This window comes from Mustela putorius, unplaced genomic scaffold (genome assembly GCF_011764305.1).
Source record: "Mustela putorius furo isolate JIRA1106 unplaced genomic scaffold, ASM1176430v1.1 tig00000450_pilon_pilon_pilon, whole genome shotgun sequence".
NCBI lineage: Eukaryota > Metazoa > Chordata > Mammalia > Carnivora > Mustelidae > Mustela > Mustela putorius.
Window position 1 is genome coordinate 14,006,022 of NW_025421385.1, and position 15,993 is coordinate 14,022,014.

The 15,993-nt window shown below is 40.3% G+C and overlaps 1 protein-coding gene across 16 annotated transcripts in view; it reads left to right on the forward strand.

Moving 5' to 3' along the window:
* SYNE1 (spectrin repeat containing nuclear envelope protein 1) overlaps positions 1–15,993 on the forward strand; it is a 464,420-nt gene that overhangs the window by 41,231 nt on the left and 407,196 nt on the right. The gene's annotated exons all lie outside the window — the stretch shown is intronic.

The window sequence follows — 15,993 nt, forward strand, 5'->3', positions numbered from 1 at the left end:
AATGGGGAAAAAATGAGTAATTCCCTCATCTAAAATGTTCATAAAAAGAAGTTAATTGGAAGGTGGGTGGGTGCTGGTCAGTGATGAGTTTGGTACGAAAGAGCAGTCATTGTCTTCCCCTGACCCAACGGATTAAAGGACACCTTCGTGAAATCTCACTTTACATATAGGCTCAGAGTACATTTAGATGCTCTGCTAAGTGATCTTACAGAACTTTCACATCATTTTAAGTGGATGTGTCTATCCTTATTTAGTAAATGAGAAAATATAGGCCCCCAGAACTCTAGATAAATAGTCCAAAGTCACATTGTTTGCAAATGGCCCCTTTGACATTAAACCCCAAACCTGTCTGACCTCAGAGGGTTTTTTAGGCCTGGCCTGGGTACTTGTCTGTGTTCTCAGATCACAGACTTGGAACCTTGGCTGTTTTCCTTGCTCTGTGGTCCTTTAAGATGTGTCATTTCTTAACACATCGCATTATATTATACTTTTCGTTGTAGCATGATTTTTATTGTACTCTACTCTTCAGATGTTTTATTTTGTAAAATATTTCATTATATTATATTCTTCTATTGAGTATCTTCTCTGGTCTGGTAATATTCAAGGCTCTTTAGGAGAAACTAAGAGGGAAAAACTCAATCCCAGCCCCTAAGAACTTGGTATTTCTGTAGAAAAGATAAATACAAAAATAATTACCAAAAATGAAATACGATGGGTGATCCTGGAGAGAGGCACTAATAAATTCTCTGGCCTCTATATCCACTGTATGGTGACTGGGAGGACATGATCAAGTGGATGATCTTGACGTTCTCCACGAAAAAGTTAAATGTCAGATGAATTTTAAAGGATCAGTGACTAAGGCTGTCCACAGGCGTGTATTATACATGTAGTCAACAGCATAAACAGTGGGTTGAGGTAGGAAACCCTAAGATACATCAGAGGACAGCTTGTTATTTAATTCATCTGGAGGAAAGGATGCATATGGGACAGATCAATGGGAGAAAAGTGAGGAAAGTCAGGAGCATATTGACAAAAGTATGACTATTATTTTGTACCTGGCAACAGAGAGACATACAGGACTTTTTTTTTTTTTTTTTTTTAAAGAAAAGTAAAAATTTTGCTACACATAGGAGGCTCATTTTTTTGGTGTGTGTGGGGGATTTATTTTGGTAGTTAAGAGAAATTACATTTGTGATTTTTTTTTAAAGATCTATTTATTTAAGAAAGAGAGAGAACATGAGTGGGGGTGGGGGGAGGGGGAGGAGGGGCAGAGGGAGAGGGAGAGAGAATCCCAAGCAGAATCCATGCAGAGCATGGAGCCTGACTAGGACTTGATCTCACCAACCTGAGATCCCAAGAGTTGGTGGCTTAACCAACTGTGTCACCCAGGCATCCCTTGTAATTATTTTAAGAATAATTGTTTTTGCCTTTTTGACACTATGTAACATGTAACAACCTATTTGGAATATGACCTATTTGTATTTGATGGATTTGCCCCATCACTTACTTTTAACAGTTTTTTTTGTAAGTTGAGACATTGTTATATCTTCAGGGGATTATTCCATAAGGTGAACACAATTTAAAAAAATCATTGGTAATAACAAATAAGTGAGATTTTAGAGGAAGTTAGTTCTAATTCTCCTATTGAGTGATGTATATTTTTATATATTGAGACTATAGAATGAAACCAACAAATAAATATATTGGTGAAATATGAAAGACTATATATAAGAAAAAATAATTGATTTAACAAAGATTTGCTAAATCCTTTATTTCATTTTGAATTAATATTCTAAGTGAATAATTATAATTCATATTTAGTTTAAAAAGCTCACAATAGGTTGTCATACTGGTCCTTTGCTCTTCCCTCGAAGTCCCTCATGATTCTTGCTTGGCTCAAAGCTGTCAAATAGTAATATTGTTATAAATTGATGGATAAAATGCTGACTATAGAATTAGATGAAAAGCCCCATCCGGTTCTATTTCTGTATCTTTCAGATTGTAATTTATGCCATGAACCTCTATCTGTTTAGATCCATTTATTACCCAGACTCATTTTTGTGATTGATTTTCTGGTAAGAGGATGAAATTTTTTCAAGTTAATGGGTTTTTTATTTAAAGCCCATAAAAAATAAAAAAAAATTAAAGTAAAACTAGATTCATGTTAAATTTCCTAATAGGAAATGGCTTTATGGGATTACTAGTAGCCTTTACTACATAACCAAAACTATTAAAAGAATATTTCTTTATTACATATTTCTTCAATAAGCCCATGCTTACAAATGTCTAATAAATGCTCATGATTTCTTTTAAAAGGAAAAATTGAAATATAAGCATTTAAAACTACTCTGGGTTTTTCGGGCACCTGGGTGATTTGGTTAAGCAACTGACTTTTGATTCCTGCTCAGGTCATGATTTCAGGGTCTGGGATTGAGCCCCGCCTGGAGCCCTGTGCTGGGCTCTCTGCTTGGCTCAGAGTCTGCTCCTGCATTTCCCTGTGCTCCTCTGCTCCTCCCCACTCTTTCTCTCTCTCTTTCTCTCTCTCTCGGGTAGATAAATAAATAAAATTTAAAAAAAAAAAAAAAAAAGGAAACTCCGGGCTTTTCCCAGTTTTGCTTTCACAGTCTACTAGCTGAGCATCTCTCCTCCTATGTAAGCTGGCTGTCTCAGGCAAGTGCTTTTAGCTCTAGGTGCCCTTCCAAGGACCAAGCTGCGTGAGTCCTTCCAGGACAGTTGTTCGCCCAGACCTCTGTGGATGCAGAATTGGGGGGCGGGGAGTTACCTAGGAAGCTTTTATGAAATACGTGTGCACGTCTCCTCTTTTCCTCCCTTGAACTGCAAGGGGAGGAAGACAAGGCATGTGTGTTTAAAAGAGCTTCTTCTTTTTTTTTTTTTTTTTAAGATTTTATTTATTTATTTGACAGACAGAGATCACAAGTAAGCAGAGACAGGGGAAAGAGGCTCCCTGCTGAGCGGAGAGCCCAATGTGGGGCTGGATCCCAGGACGATTCCAGGACGCTGGGATCATGACCTGAGCAGGAGGCAGAAACTTTAACCCACTGAGCCACCCGTACCCCCAAAAGAGCTTCTTTTTTTTTTTAAATCTGCCTTTGTAAGTTTATTTATTTTTTAATTAATTTATTTATTTTCAGCATAACAGTATTCATTATTTTTTCACCACACCCGGTGCTCCATACAATCCATGCCCTCTATAATACCCACCACCTGGTACCCCAACTCCCACCCCCCCGCCACTTCAAACCCCTCAGATTGTTTTTCAGAGTCCATAGTCTCTCATGGTTCACGTCCCCTTCTAATTTCCCCCAACTCCCTTCTCCTCTCAGAATCCTAGAGGAGAACATAAGCAGTAATCTTTCGATATCAGCCATAGCAACTTCTTTCAAGATATGTCTCCAAAGGCAAAGGAAACAAAAGCGAAAATAAACTTTTGGGACTTCATCAAAATCAAAAGCTTCTGCACAGCAAAGGAAACAGTAAACAAAACAAAGAGGCAACCCACGGAATGGGAGAAGATATTTGCAAATGACAGTACAGACAAAAGGTTGATATCCAGGATCTATAATGAACTCCTCAAACTCAATACACACGAAACAGGCAAACATATCAAAAAATGGGAAGAAGATATGAACAGACACTTCTCCAATGAAGACATACAAATGGCTATCCGACACATGAAAAAATGTTCATCATCACTAGCCACCAGGGAGATTCAAATTAAAACCACATTGAGATACCACCTTACACCAGTTAGAATGGCCAAAATTAGTAAGATGGGAAACAACATGTGTTGGAGGGGATGTGGAGAAAGGGGAAGCCTCTTACACTGTTGGTGGGAATGCAAGTTGGTGCAGCCACTTTGGAAAACAGTGTGGGGATTCCTCAAGAAATTAAAAATAGAACTTCCCTATGACCCTGCAATTGCACTCCTGGGTATCTACCCCAAAGATACAAATGTCGTGAAAAGAAGGGCCATCTGTACCCTAATGTTTATAGCAGCAATGGCCACGGTCGCCCAACTGTGGAAAGAACCAAGATGCCCTTCAATGGACGAATGGATAAGGAAGATGTGGTCCATATACACTATGGAGTATTATGCCTCCATCAGAAAGGATGAATACCCAACTTTTGTAGCAACATGGATGGGACTGGAAGAGATTATGCTGAGTGAAATCAGTCAAGCAAAGAGCTTCTTTGATAGGTCTGATATAACCCATTTCTCCCTCCTCCCCAGTCATTAGTATCCATAATGTAGGGTCATCTTAGCCTTCCGGGAGGATTGTTTTTTCTTCTCCCAGTTCAACCTTGACCTTGCTTGTCTTAGAACCAAGCCAAACACTGGTCAGAGGTCTCCAATTTGTATCTATTCAGGGAATGAAACCATAAAACAAACGCAGCAAAAGAACATGAATAGTTCTTGCCTTTCTATATGATACCATAATCACTGATCATTTCAATTTTAGGATATTTTATACACTGAATTGTGAACTGTACATAAATGACCTATTTAATATAGGACAGTGTGAGACTCTCCTAGGCATAGATTATATAATAAGCTTATTTGTCCTTACTGCCTAGCACAAAGCCTCAAATTGGATTTTTTTTTTTAAAGTTTCTGTGGTTCTTGTTGTCAGCATTGATCTTATTTTAGTTCCTACTGTCTGCCTTTGTGCTCAGTCTAATTTGGGGAATCTATATCTGATAAGGTAGACGGGTGGTCTGTGTTGAAAAGTCTTGAGAGGCAGCTGCACTGCTGAAGTCTATAGGTTCTTCCAGAAAAGGATAAATATGAAGACTTTTAAAAATATTGTGGCCTCTATGTCTAAGACAGGTGGCCAGTAAAATTCTGGTATCAGTATTCTTAAACAAAACAATGTAGACAAGCCTAAGATAGGAGCTTGCCTCTTTTATTCAGAGTGTCCACCTGACTGTATGTTGATGTACTATCTTCCTAATCATAATTTATGCTAGCTGAATTCCATGTCATAAAATGAATTCCCTCCAGACAAGTCTGACCTAAAACACATGACTAATGACACCCTTAGTATCTTAGCATCTTACATGTTGAGTGACAGAGGTGTTCTAATTTCCCCCAACAGTGTTGCCACAAGAGATTCTGTATGAGAGAGGATGTGGGAAAGAAAACAAGCAGAAGGTAGGAAAGAAGAGGAACTTGCTAAACCGATGAAGTTCCCCTTTCTGCCTGAGCACCCCACCCCATCGAAGGAGCACACTGTTTTCATTATTCTGCTACTCATTATTTTGTGCAGTGGAACTGGATTTTCTCCAGTCCTGGTCTTTTTGAAAAGTTTTCTTCTTTTCAGTGATATTTGTCACAGTGAAAATTTGGGGCAACCTAAGTATCTACAAGTAAGGAGATTGGTTAGACAACCAACCACAGCCATACAGTGGGACAATAGACGCCGTTAGAGTGAAGGTGTGGGAGCTATAGTAAAAGATTGGGAGAAAGGTTATTTTTGTTTCATATGTCTCCCTGAGATTATCAAAAACAATAAAAAAAAAAAAACCCACAGGAAAAATGATGAAAAAAAAAAAAAAAACAGACTCTAGTAAATGTGAAAACAGTCATAGTCTAACTTCGCTCAACATCTCTGACAAATAATACCGACATTCGGATCAGCTCAAGTGGAGGGCATTGAGAATGGGTTCACGCTTCTCCAAGGCTCAGGCAGAGCTGGGGACCCTCTGTTTTCACTTCCCTTGGGCGCCCCCAGGGCACGGGGTCCATGGCCTGCGCCCCGGTGCAGGACATCCTGGGAGCTTCCCGTGGCCACCGTAGGCCACTGGTGCTGCTCGCTGCTCTGTGGCCCCCGGGGCTCATCCACGTCCTACGCAGGCCCTGGTGCTGCTTGGGAGCTCGTATTTCCCTTAAAAAAGTGCAAGGGAACCAAAGCTTGTGCGTTTGTGTAAAGCGGCGCCCCTCGGAAACCGCCAGGCTCCCCCTGGCTGGCTGGACGGCCACCGCGCTCCCACGCCCCCGTGCCTGCCGTGCTGTGGGGACCACGAGGCGCCAGCTCTGAAAGGGGGACGGGTATGGCTCCCTTTTTGACGGCACCCCGCTGCTTGGACAGCCACTGAAAGCGGTGACCCGAGGGGTCGCTGGGAATTGGAAAGGATGCCACTGCTCGGCCTTGGGTGCCCGAGGGACAACCTGGAGGCTCCAGAGGCACCACGGATGGCAGGGCCAAGGTGCTGGCACAGAAGCAGAGAGAGCTCAGCACCATGGTCCACCCCAGCGTTGGGAGGGCCCTTCCCGGACACAGCCGACAGCTCCGTGACAGCGCGGCCTCAGAGGACCCCCAGTGGCCCACCCAGGAGGCCAAGGCCCTTGGGACAAGTGGGGCCAGTCTGCAGCCGCACCCTCCATGGACGAGGGACAGCCCGAGAGGAGCAGTCCCCTTGGCGTGAATGTCCGTCCCTGGTCTCTTTTAGCTTAGATCCCCCTGGAGAGACTGAGGTCACCACATTAAGGGCACAGGTCTCTCTAAAAGTAAGCATCACGATCCGAAACGACCCTTTTCCAAGATTCCACAACTGAGGCTCTAATGAGTCATTGTAGACAGGTTTATACAGATGTGGTTTCCTCACTGAAGCACATCAGATCATCAGGACTGAAAAAAGAAACAGGTATGTTTAGTCTCTCTAATCTTGAATAGATAGAATGTAGCATTTATTAGAATAATAATACACCACCAAATGGGGTTTCTTTCATTAATGTGGGAATGATTCAATATCATGAATGTTCTTAATATAGTAACTCAATGGAGAAAAACCATATAGTCACCCAAATGCGAATTAAGTTATATGAACTTTACATTTAGTTCTATTAAAATATCTTTGTAGCCAACATCAGGCTTAAGAAGTTTTAGAAACATTTTCACTGAAGTTAATAGTTGCACACCAGCCAATGTAATCAGACAAGGATAAAAAGTATAAAGATTTGAAGTGGTATGACAATTATTAGTTACATTAATATGAATGCATGACTGGAGAACACAAAAGAATCACTTGAAAAATTGCTAAAAACAGTAAGAGAATTTAGTAAAGTGGCAGATTTCAAATGCAGAAGAATTATATAAAGAAAAATTTGAACACACTTTTGAGGAATATACAAAAGAGGATTTGATTAAATTGGAAGCTATATGCTTTCTTAGGAAAACTCGCTGTAAAGATGTCATATCTCCTTAAACTAATATTTTAGCACTCTCAATCAAGATATTAGCAAGATTTTTTAAAATTTGGATTAACCAAAATGATTATGTTGAATTAGAAAAATATGCATCATGTAATACACAGAAAAAGAAATCTGCAGAAGAATTAGGAGAGAACATTGATTCCAGCAGATACTGGAATATATTTAACCACCACAGTGATTTACCAGATCCATCCTTACAGCAGAATATGCAATCCAAAACAGGCCCATAGATGTGGGAGAGGGATATTCACTAAATCATTTGGAGACAAGTGAATGACCATGGGAACCCAGAGGGAACCCACTGGCTTATTGCTGCATATCCTTCCACATGCATAATTACACATTCTCTCTCTCTTTTACCCTTCTTCCTCTCTGTCTCTCTCCCTCCTGCCCGCTCCTCTCCCTCACCTAAGTTCAGCTGGACCAAGAATTAAATGTTTGTTTGAAGTTGACTTTTTGTAGGCTAACACCACTTGATTATTAGTGACTTTACATAGTTTAATGCAAATTTTAAAACACAAAACCACAGATTTAAAAGAAATTATAGAGATTATTTTTTCTCTTTTATAATCTGGTAGTGGAGAAATCCTTTCTTGGCATGTCAAAAACCCAGAATTAAAAAGGAATTGATTTGTATATATACAAATATATATAAAAATACACTGAAATATACAAAACGTATAACTAAACAAAAAGCAAATGAAAAATTAGAGAAAAACATCTGTCGCACATGTTACATTACGTATGTAATGGACAAAGATTTTTACAAATCAGTAAGAAAAAGAAAATCAAACAGTAGAAAATGGGCAAAGGACATAAGAAGTCATCTGCATTTAGGCGACATTCCTCCAAGTGAAGATACATATAAATGTTCAGTCAACTATTTTGTTTGTAGATTTTATCCTATGGATCTATTTGCACTTGTATGCAAAACTAGATTACAAAGTTATTGATTGCAGCATTTTGATAAAAAAATATATATACACACACACATATATATACACACACACATATATATTTATATTTTAAACCTAGAAACACCCTAAGTTTCACAAATAGTAAAATGCATCCATATAGTGAAATATTATGGATCTATTTTAAAAAGTGAAGATTTATATGCAATGTAATGTGACGATGTGGAAGGGTCTGTAAATACTTCATCCTAGAAGCAGCGTCCGTATATGTAAGAGTGTGTGATCATATGTCATATTACCTCATTATATTAAACACTATATAGTAAAAATGTAAGGATAACCAAGAAGCTATTAGAATTTATTGACATCAAGATAAATTAAGTAGAAAAAGTTAGATATAATATGACCCTGTCTGTGGTCTCATTTTTCTTCTTTCTCGCTCGCTTGCTTGCTGTATTTATTAACACTGTGTCAGGCACTATTGAAAGTGGTTTACATGGATCATCTAATTTAAACCTCACAATAATATTATGACTTGTATTATTATGTCCCCAGTTTAGCCAATGAGTATACCGGCACATACAGTTTCATATTTTGCCAAAGATCACAGAGCTATTGAATACCAGAGCCAGGATTGGAAGCCGAGCCGTCTGTCCTCAGAGCTTATGTTCATAATCTTTAGGTAATAATGCTTTCCTGTACATAAATGCATAAAAGTCCATCACAGAGTCACATAGAAAAAGGGTCTGGAAGATATAGCTTTATAGTCACTGGGTAGCATAGTATAAGCAATTGTTTTTCCTTATGGTTTTTCTCTATATATTGTTCTGTAACACCAGGTGCATTTTTTACATGACATTTTTAATAGGGTGTTTTTGTTTAAATCATACTTCTGTATATAAATTATATATTCTGTGGCCAGTATACAGTTTTACTGTGCTACTACAGTTTTGTTTTGTAAATCAGGCAGGATATTCTAATATGTGCTGTAAAACAAACTCTAGCACACCCGGGCCTGCCTTGTCCTCTAGTGGTGAAATCAAGCATGTTACCCAGCAGCTGGTTGTGGTATTTTAAATTTATACTTTCCACTGAGAAAGCAATCAGATCAGTGCTTCCTTATGTTGGCATTCCCATGTACCTTTTTTCAGTTTCTGTTTTTTTGGAGAAAAGTTGCACAAAAGACAACTATCTATTAAGAGTATCTGGAACGTTTTTGTTGTTTCAGGCTGATTTTTATCCTTACTGAGTGTTTAAACAGTCTATGCCAGGGTGCCTGGGTGGCTCAGTTGTTGAGCGTCTGCCTTTGGCTCAGGTCATGATCGCAGGGTCCTGGGATCGAGCCCCACCTTGGGCTCCCTGTTCTGCGGGAAGCCTGCTTCTCCCTCTCCCACTCCTCCTGCTTATGTTCTCTCTCAGCTGTCTCTCTCTCTCTCTCTCTGTCAAATAAATAAAATCTTTAAAAAAAAAAAAAAAAGAAGGCTTTATAAACAGTCTATGCTAAGTGCAGTTTTCTTAATCTTAATCTATATTTCTGCCTATAATCCATTTTTTTCATTGCTTACTATTCCTGATTTGTCTAAAAATATTGCTTTTAATTTTGAGACTGAGTGAAATGGTAGCATCCTGTCTTGGTTTCATGTTCATACTGCGCTTTTCAAGGCTTGACGGCTGACCTATCTTGGTTCATCGTTGTCAAAAATACGTTTATTGGCAGACATTTATCTGTGCTGTGATTTGCTGTGATGGTGTGTAGAATATTATCTGAGGTAGCTGTATTTCATCATTTTGAAGTTACATTTCCAAGTTTCCTGGACTGTTTTACAGATGAACCCCTGACTGTTTCTTGGGTACTCCGTACAGCCAAGCTGCTCCTGGGTTTTGCTCACACAGATCCTATGCAGAAGTCTTTCAAAATTTCTAAGCTTACAGGAAGTATTGTAGGAATTCTTTGGCACGTGAAGTTCTTTTTTTATTCCAATGTGACTATGATGTAGTTATTTTTAGATGACTTCTTGACCTTTAAGTTGGTACAGAGGTAGAGGCTGAGTTTTTGCTTGTCGTGGAATAAGTCAAGCTACTCTTTATCTACCTCAAGTAACTTTCTTTTTCAAAATCATATGCTTGTGCCATAAAAGTTACTTGAAGGTGTGACTCCATGGTTACAATCTAAAAGTCTTGTCCTCGCTACGTACACATCGATAATGCTAACCCAGTGTTTGAGACAAAATCATTCTGCAACATAGGGCTAAAACAAAGTGTTTATTTACTTGGTTGACTGGTTGTGGGAAATGGTCTAGCTAGCCAGAGCCCTATAGCCATACTAACCTAATGTGTTTAATGTGTTTACTTTTTAAAAGCTTTCATGAATTCTTATATAGTTATACATTTTTGTTTTTACCCCAGGAGGAACGAGAGGGAATCATAAATAATATGCCACTGGTTGACAAAAATACACAAATACAGTAGTTTCCTCTTTTCCACAATTTTGCTTTTTACAGTTACCCATAGTCAGCCATAGTCTCGAGCAGATGACCTACCTCCTGCCATGGTCAGAGGCTCAGTAATAGCCGAAAGCTTGATCACAGTGTCTCAGTCCTTCACTTCACTTCACCCCATCATGAAGGCCATTTTCTCATCTCACACCGTCAGATGAGTGAATATAGTACAACAAGATATTTTGAGTGAGAGAGACCACAATTACATAATTTTTATTACAGTATATTGTTATAATTCTTCTATTTTGTTATTAATTATTAATCCCTTATGGAGCCTAATTTATAAATTAAACTTTATTGTATGTATGTGTGTATAAGAAAAAACACAAGGTTTGGTTACATATAGTTTCTGTCATCCACCAGGGGTCTTGGAACATATCTCCCTTGGGTAAGGAGGGGAACTACTATGGGTGTTCTACTCCAGTCCCAAGAAAGGTTTTATTTTTTTTTTTTAATTTTTTAAAATATTTTATTTATTTATTTGACAGAGCAAGAGAGCACAAGCAGGCAGAGCAGCAGAGGGAAAGGGAGAAGTAGGCTCCCTGCTGAGCAGAGAGCCTGATGCCAGGCTGACCCCAAGACCCTGGGATCATGACCTGAGTAGAAGGCAGAGGCTTAACCCACTGAGCCACCCAGGTGCCCCCAAGGAAAATAAGTTTTAGATACAAAATAACTAAATAGAGAAAAATAGGCAGAGGGGCACTTTATATCAATTTTAGTGAGTGAGAGAAGCTTAATAGGAAAATAAAATAAGTAACATGGATCAAATATACTAATATATCATCATTATTTTGTTTCAGAAGTTCTGTATTTCCTCAGAATTTGCAAGCCATGCTTCCATACTTTTCCTCCTGCCTTCTCTGTCTCCCCAGTATTATGGGGGGTGGGATTAAGAATACAGGCTCTGTGGCCACCCTGCTGGATTATGACTCTCTCCTTTGCTACTTAATTGCACAACTTTGGAGGAGTTGCTTATCCTCTCTCTACCTTTGTTTGGACATACATGACAGGGGGCTATGAAAAAGATAGACTTCCTGATTTGTTGTGAGGATTAAATGTTTATCCACATCCAGTGCCCAGAACCCATAAGCAATGTGTTCAGTAAATGATGCCAGTTTCATTATATTGATGTGAGTAAATTCAGCTGTATCCATCGAACAGTCCGTGATTGGAAGAAAGAGAGGAGACATTTATCCAGATGGTACGGTGTTCTGCATCTTCCTCTGATCCTGGAGCAAATTAGACAAGAATTGAGGTGGGAGTCTAGAGCCTGCTCTTCCCTCAGTTGGTCTTAACACCCACCTGTCTCTCAGTGCATGCGCCTCCCCTCCCTAAGTATGATTCTAGGCTTAAAGTTAAGATGTTCAGGGTTGGGGGTTGGGTGAGCCTGGCGGCCGGTACTAAGGAGGTCACCGATTGCATGGAGCACTGGATGTGGTGCATACACAATGAATCTTAGAACACTGAAAAAACAAAGTTAAATTAAAAAAGAAAAAAAAAAGATTTTCTTGTGACTGGGCTAACACAAGCTAAGTATGTCATTCTGTGAGATTGCCTTCATGTGATGGCTTTTGACCTACAAATTTCATGTGGTTCAACCTAGTACGTTATCGAGTGTTCAGGTGGCAAATTCTTGACTTTCATTTGCCTTGTTTTAGAATTAATTATTGAAAAAGATAAGATAGTATGTGTATTTTTTCCTCACTCCTATCCCCCGCCCCCCAAGCAGGGAGTATGTTTTCTTTTTTTCTCCTTCATTGTGTGGAATGTCTGTTTTTGAGGCAATTTTGAGTCGTGGAAATGTGTTTTTGACAACTTACTACCTCCAATCCATACCTGTTTCTTTCTGCTCCGCCTCAGGGCTCATGCATCACCCACATCTGCTCTCTCAGGAAAACACCTAATAAGTTCAGTCATGCAGGAGAACAAATGGCAAATAAGGCAAAGTGTTCTCCAAGAGGCGTGCAGATTTCTGTAACCATCATTCTCTTTAAGGAGGGCATGAACCACAAATTATGGACTGAAAGGCTTTACTTAGTCATTGGGAATTTTCATGGGGCCGAGGCAGGCAGCAGGGGTTTGATGTCGAAGAGCTTCTGAAACCTATAAAAACACATCCAGCCCATTTCCCAGCTTCTGGAGGTACGAGCTTCCCTGTTTCTCCTTTTCTTTCTTTCTTTTCTTTTTTTTTTTTTTTTTTTTTGACAAAGACTTTAAGACCACACATTGAGATTGTGTAATAGATAACATTTATAGATTTCTTATTATCTTCTGTAAATCTCACAATATCCTTTGGTAGCTGGCAGACATTATCATGATCCCTATTTTAGAAATGAGGACATGGAGACTTATAGCAGTGAGGTAACCCCCTCAAAGCCGGTAAGCTAGTGACAGAGATGTCACGCAAAATGTAAAACTATGGGCTGGAGGTGTGAGAAAGAGAATGTTGATGGTGTTAGCACTGCAAGCCCCTTCCCTCTGAGATTCCGTGATTTGAGGATGGGACCTTTGAGGCCAGTGTGTTCCAGAAGTCCCAGCTTGCAGCTGTCTTTAATGGCGGTCATTATTTAGAATCTGAGTAAAGATAATTAATAGCATATTTTCATGTATTCCCTTTAGTAAAAAATAACTTTTCGTTTGGCTAATATATTACCAGAGAGTCGCTCTGATAAGCTTTTTCTGACCTGTAATATTTGTAGTAATTCAGAAGCTCTCTAATAAAAACATTTATTTAGTTGTAAGAGCACTCCACGATTTTATCCATATTTATAAACAAACAAATGCTTCATAAAATAATTTGATAAAAAACAATTTAAAGTACTGACTGAGTGCAAGAAACTCGTGTAACACAATTGTGCTTAAAGGAAAGTACACACTCTGTGTTGGAGGCTATAAATAAATACTGATTTATTTATTTTGCCAAAAATAGAAGTATATTTTCTAGAAATTAATAAATAAAAGCTGGTGTCTTATTAGAGTGAGTGCAACCCTAAATTATATTTTGTGCTATATCATTTGTGAATCGAGATAGCCATTTACATTTCAAAAGCCCTTTGAAACTAGACATTAGTAGAATAAGTTATCACAAGGTGATACAACATGATTTGTCTCTGAATTTCCTGCTGAGATTACTTCATGTTTGTAGCTGTCCAGGACTGCCGCCATAAATTATACATTTGCTCTTTCTTTTTAAAGTTAACTCTGTGTGTACATGTGACACACACACACACATCCTTAAGCACTTTTAGGGCATGAAAGGGGAACAGAATTGACATTATTACTACAAGGAAGGATGTACTACTTGGTGCTGCTCTACATAGCAGGAGAACTACTTCAGAAGTGTTTAAAACAAGGTGCGACTGATTTTAAGAGGAGGAAAAAAGAACTTCCAGATGTGATGGTATCTTGGGAGAACTTGCTTTTGTACTAGGTGCGAAGGAGGAGGAGGATTTTTACCAGAAGCCATAGGAGAGCTGGAGGTGACCAAGGTGGCAGGGCCAGCCCGCATAAAGATGGGGCAGAGGCAGCTGGAGAGAGGAGCCCGGGCTGAGTTGATGAAGTGTGCAGCGGCTGCCGTTTGCTCGAAGCAAGCTGCAGCGCAAGAGAACTCTCTATGTGGGTTATTGGTGACAGGACTAGAAAGTAGGTTGAGGCCAGGCTGGAAAAAGTTTTGAGTCCTGGGATCTGGAAAAAGAACCCTGCTAGGCAGTGGTAACCCATTTTAAGGTGGCAAGGGAATGATGTTATCAGAGTTATGCTCTGAAAAATTAATCTAGTGTTAGAGAGTCGTATGAACCAGGCGGCAGAGACTCGAGTCAGGGGAGTCTAGATAGATGCAGAACAATCAGCCGGAGCGTTTATAAAAATACCAAGCCCGGGGCCTATCAGTAGTGATTCTGCAGTCAAATGCTCTACCACTGAGCTGTACCCCCGTGGCCCAGGAGTGATTCTGATTCAGTGAGTCTGGAGCGGCCCAGAGGTCCGCAGTATCAACAAGGACCCCCGTGATTCTCAGGCTGGTGGAGCGCTGTCTAGTCTTCAAGGACCACCGAGGAAGAGTTAAGAGTATTTAAATCGAAACTGGAGTGGGAGAGGCCTGGGCGGTGACAGGCCTGACAACAATCAGTGGTGACTTGGTGCAGGAGAGAGGCCCACCTGTGCTGAAGGGAACTGTGTCTTCATGGCCATTTCCCTACCCAGAAGTCCCTGCTCGACAAGAACACGGTGGATGCTTGGTGAATATTTGTGGAATGACACCACACTTTGCAGGCTCAGAAGCACCTGTACAAGATCTGGGCTCTTTCTCAGGAAACAGGTTGGTCATTCAGCTTCAGGTTCTGGTTGCCTTTGTGGCTGAGAGAGCAGTCTGGAGCTCTCCCCTGTCCCTGTCCCTGCAGGCGTCACCTCACACCCAAGCGCAGGAAAATACTAGCCCACATCGGCCGTACAGGGTTGAGCGTACTCTGGTTGGCCTGGAATTCAATTAGTTGCCGGTGCCACGTGGAGAGCAATTCTTTGCACCCATCAGTTTACCCATCAGCGGTTCCTGAGCCCTCCTAGGAAAACTTTGACAAACTTTCATTGGCCATGGCCAGCTCTGCAAGGGTAGACTATAGTAGAGTTTACCAAGTGGAGAAAAAACTGGTCAGTGGAGAAAGTAAGAAATTGTTTAAAAAGCCAAGAGAAAAGCAGTGCTATAAGATGTTGGTGAATGTTCCCCGTAAGCGTCAAATAGACCTTGTGTGCATCCTCAAGTCTAAGTGCACATGTGTTCTGGTTAGCCGGGTCTCTGTAACAAACATGGTACCCAAAAGCAATCTCTTAGATTATGCTCACACATTTAATGGATCAGGAATTTGGACCAGTCACAGGAGAGACTGCTTATCTCTGCTCCATCATGGCTTGGTCCTCAGCTCAAAGACTGGCTTGCTGGAGGCGGGAATCATCTCCGAGCTCTCTTACGACATGTGGCAGCGGATGCAGACTCTTGGCTGAGGCTTTTAGCTAGAGAACCTACATGTGGCTTCTGTGTGGCCTGCTTGTCCTCCAGACATAGTGGCTGGGTTCCCAGGGCAGGTGACCTGAGAGAGCAAGACAGAAGTCTTTTTGCCTATAAGAGCTAGCCTCAGAAGTCGCCTAGCATCACTCTGACACGTTCTGCTTATCACAGCTGTGCGCAAAGCCCACCCAGTTTCAAGAGGACAGAAAACAGTCTCCCCTCATGGAAAAGGTAGCAAGGTTCTAAAAGAGCGTGTAGGACCAGAAATGGTGTGACTGTCTTTTTCAGAAAATGCAATCCTCCACAATATGATTTAAAAAAGTAAACCTCTCAATGTTACAAAATTTA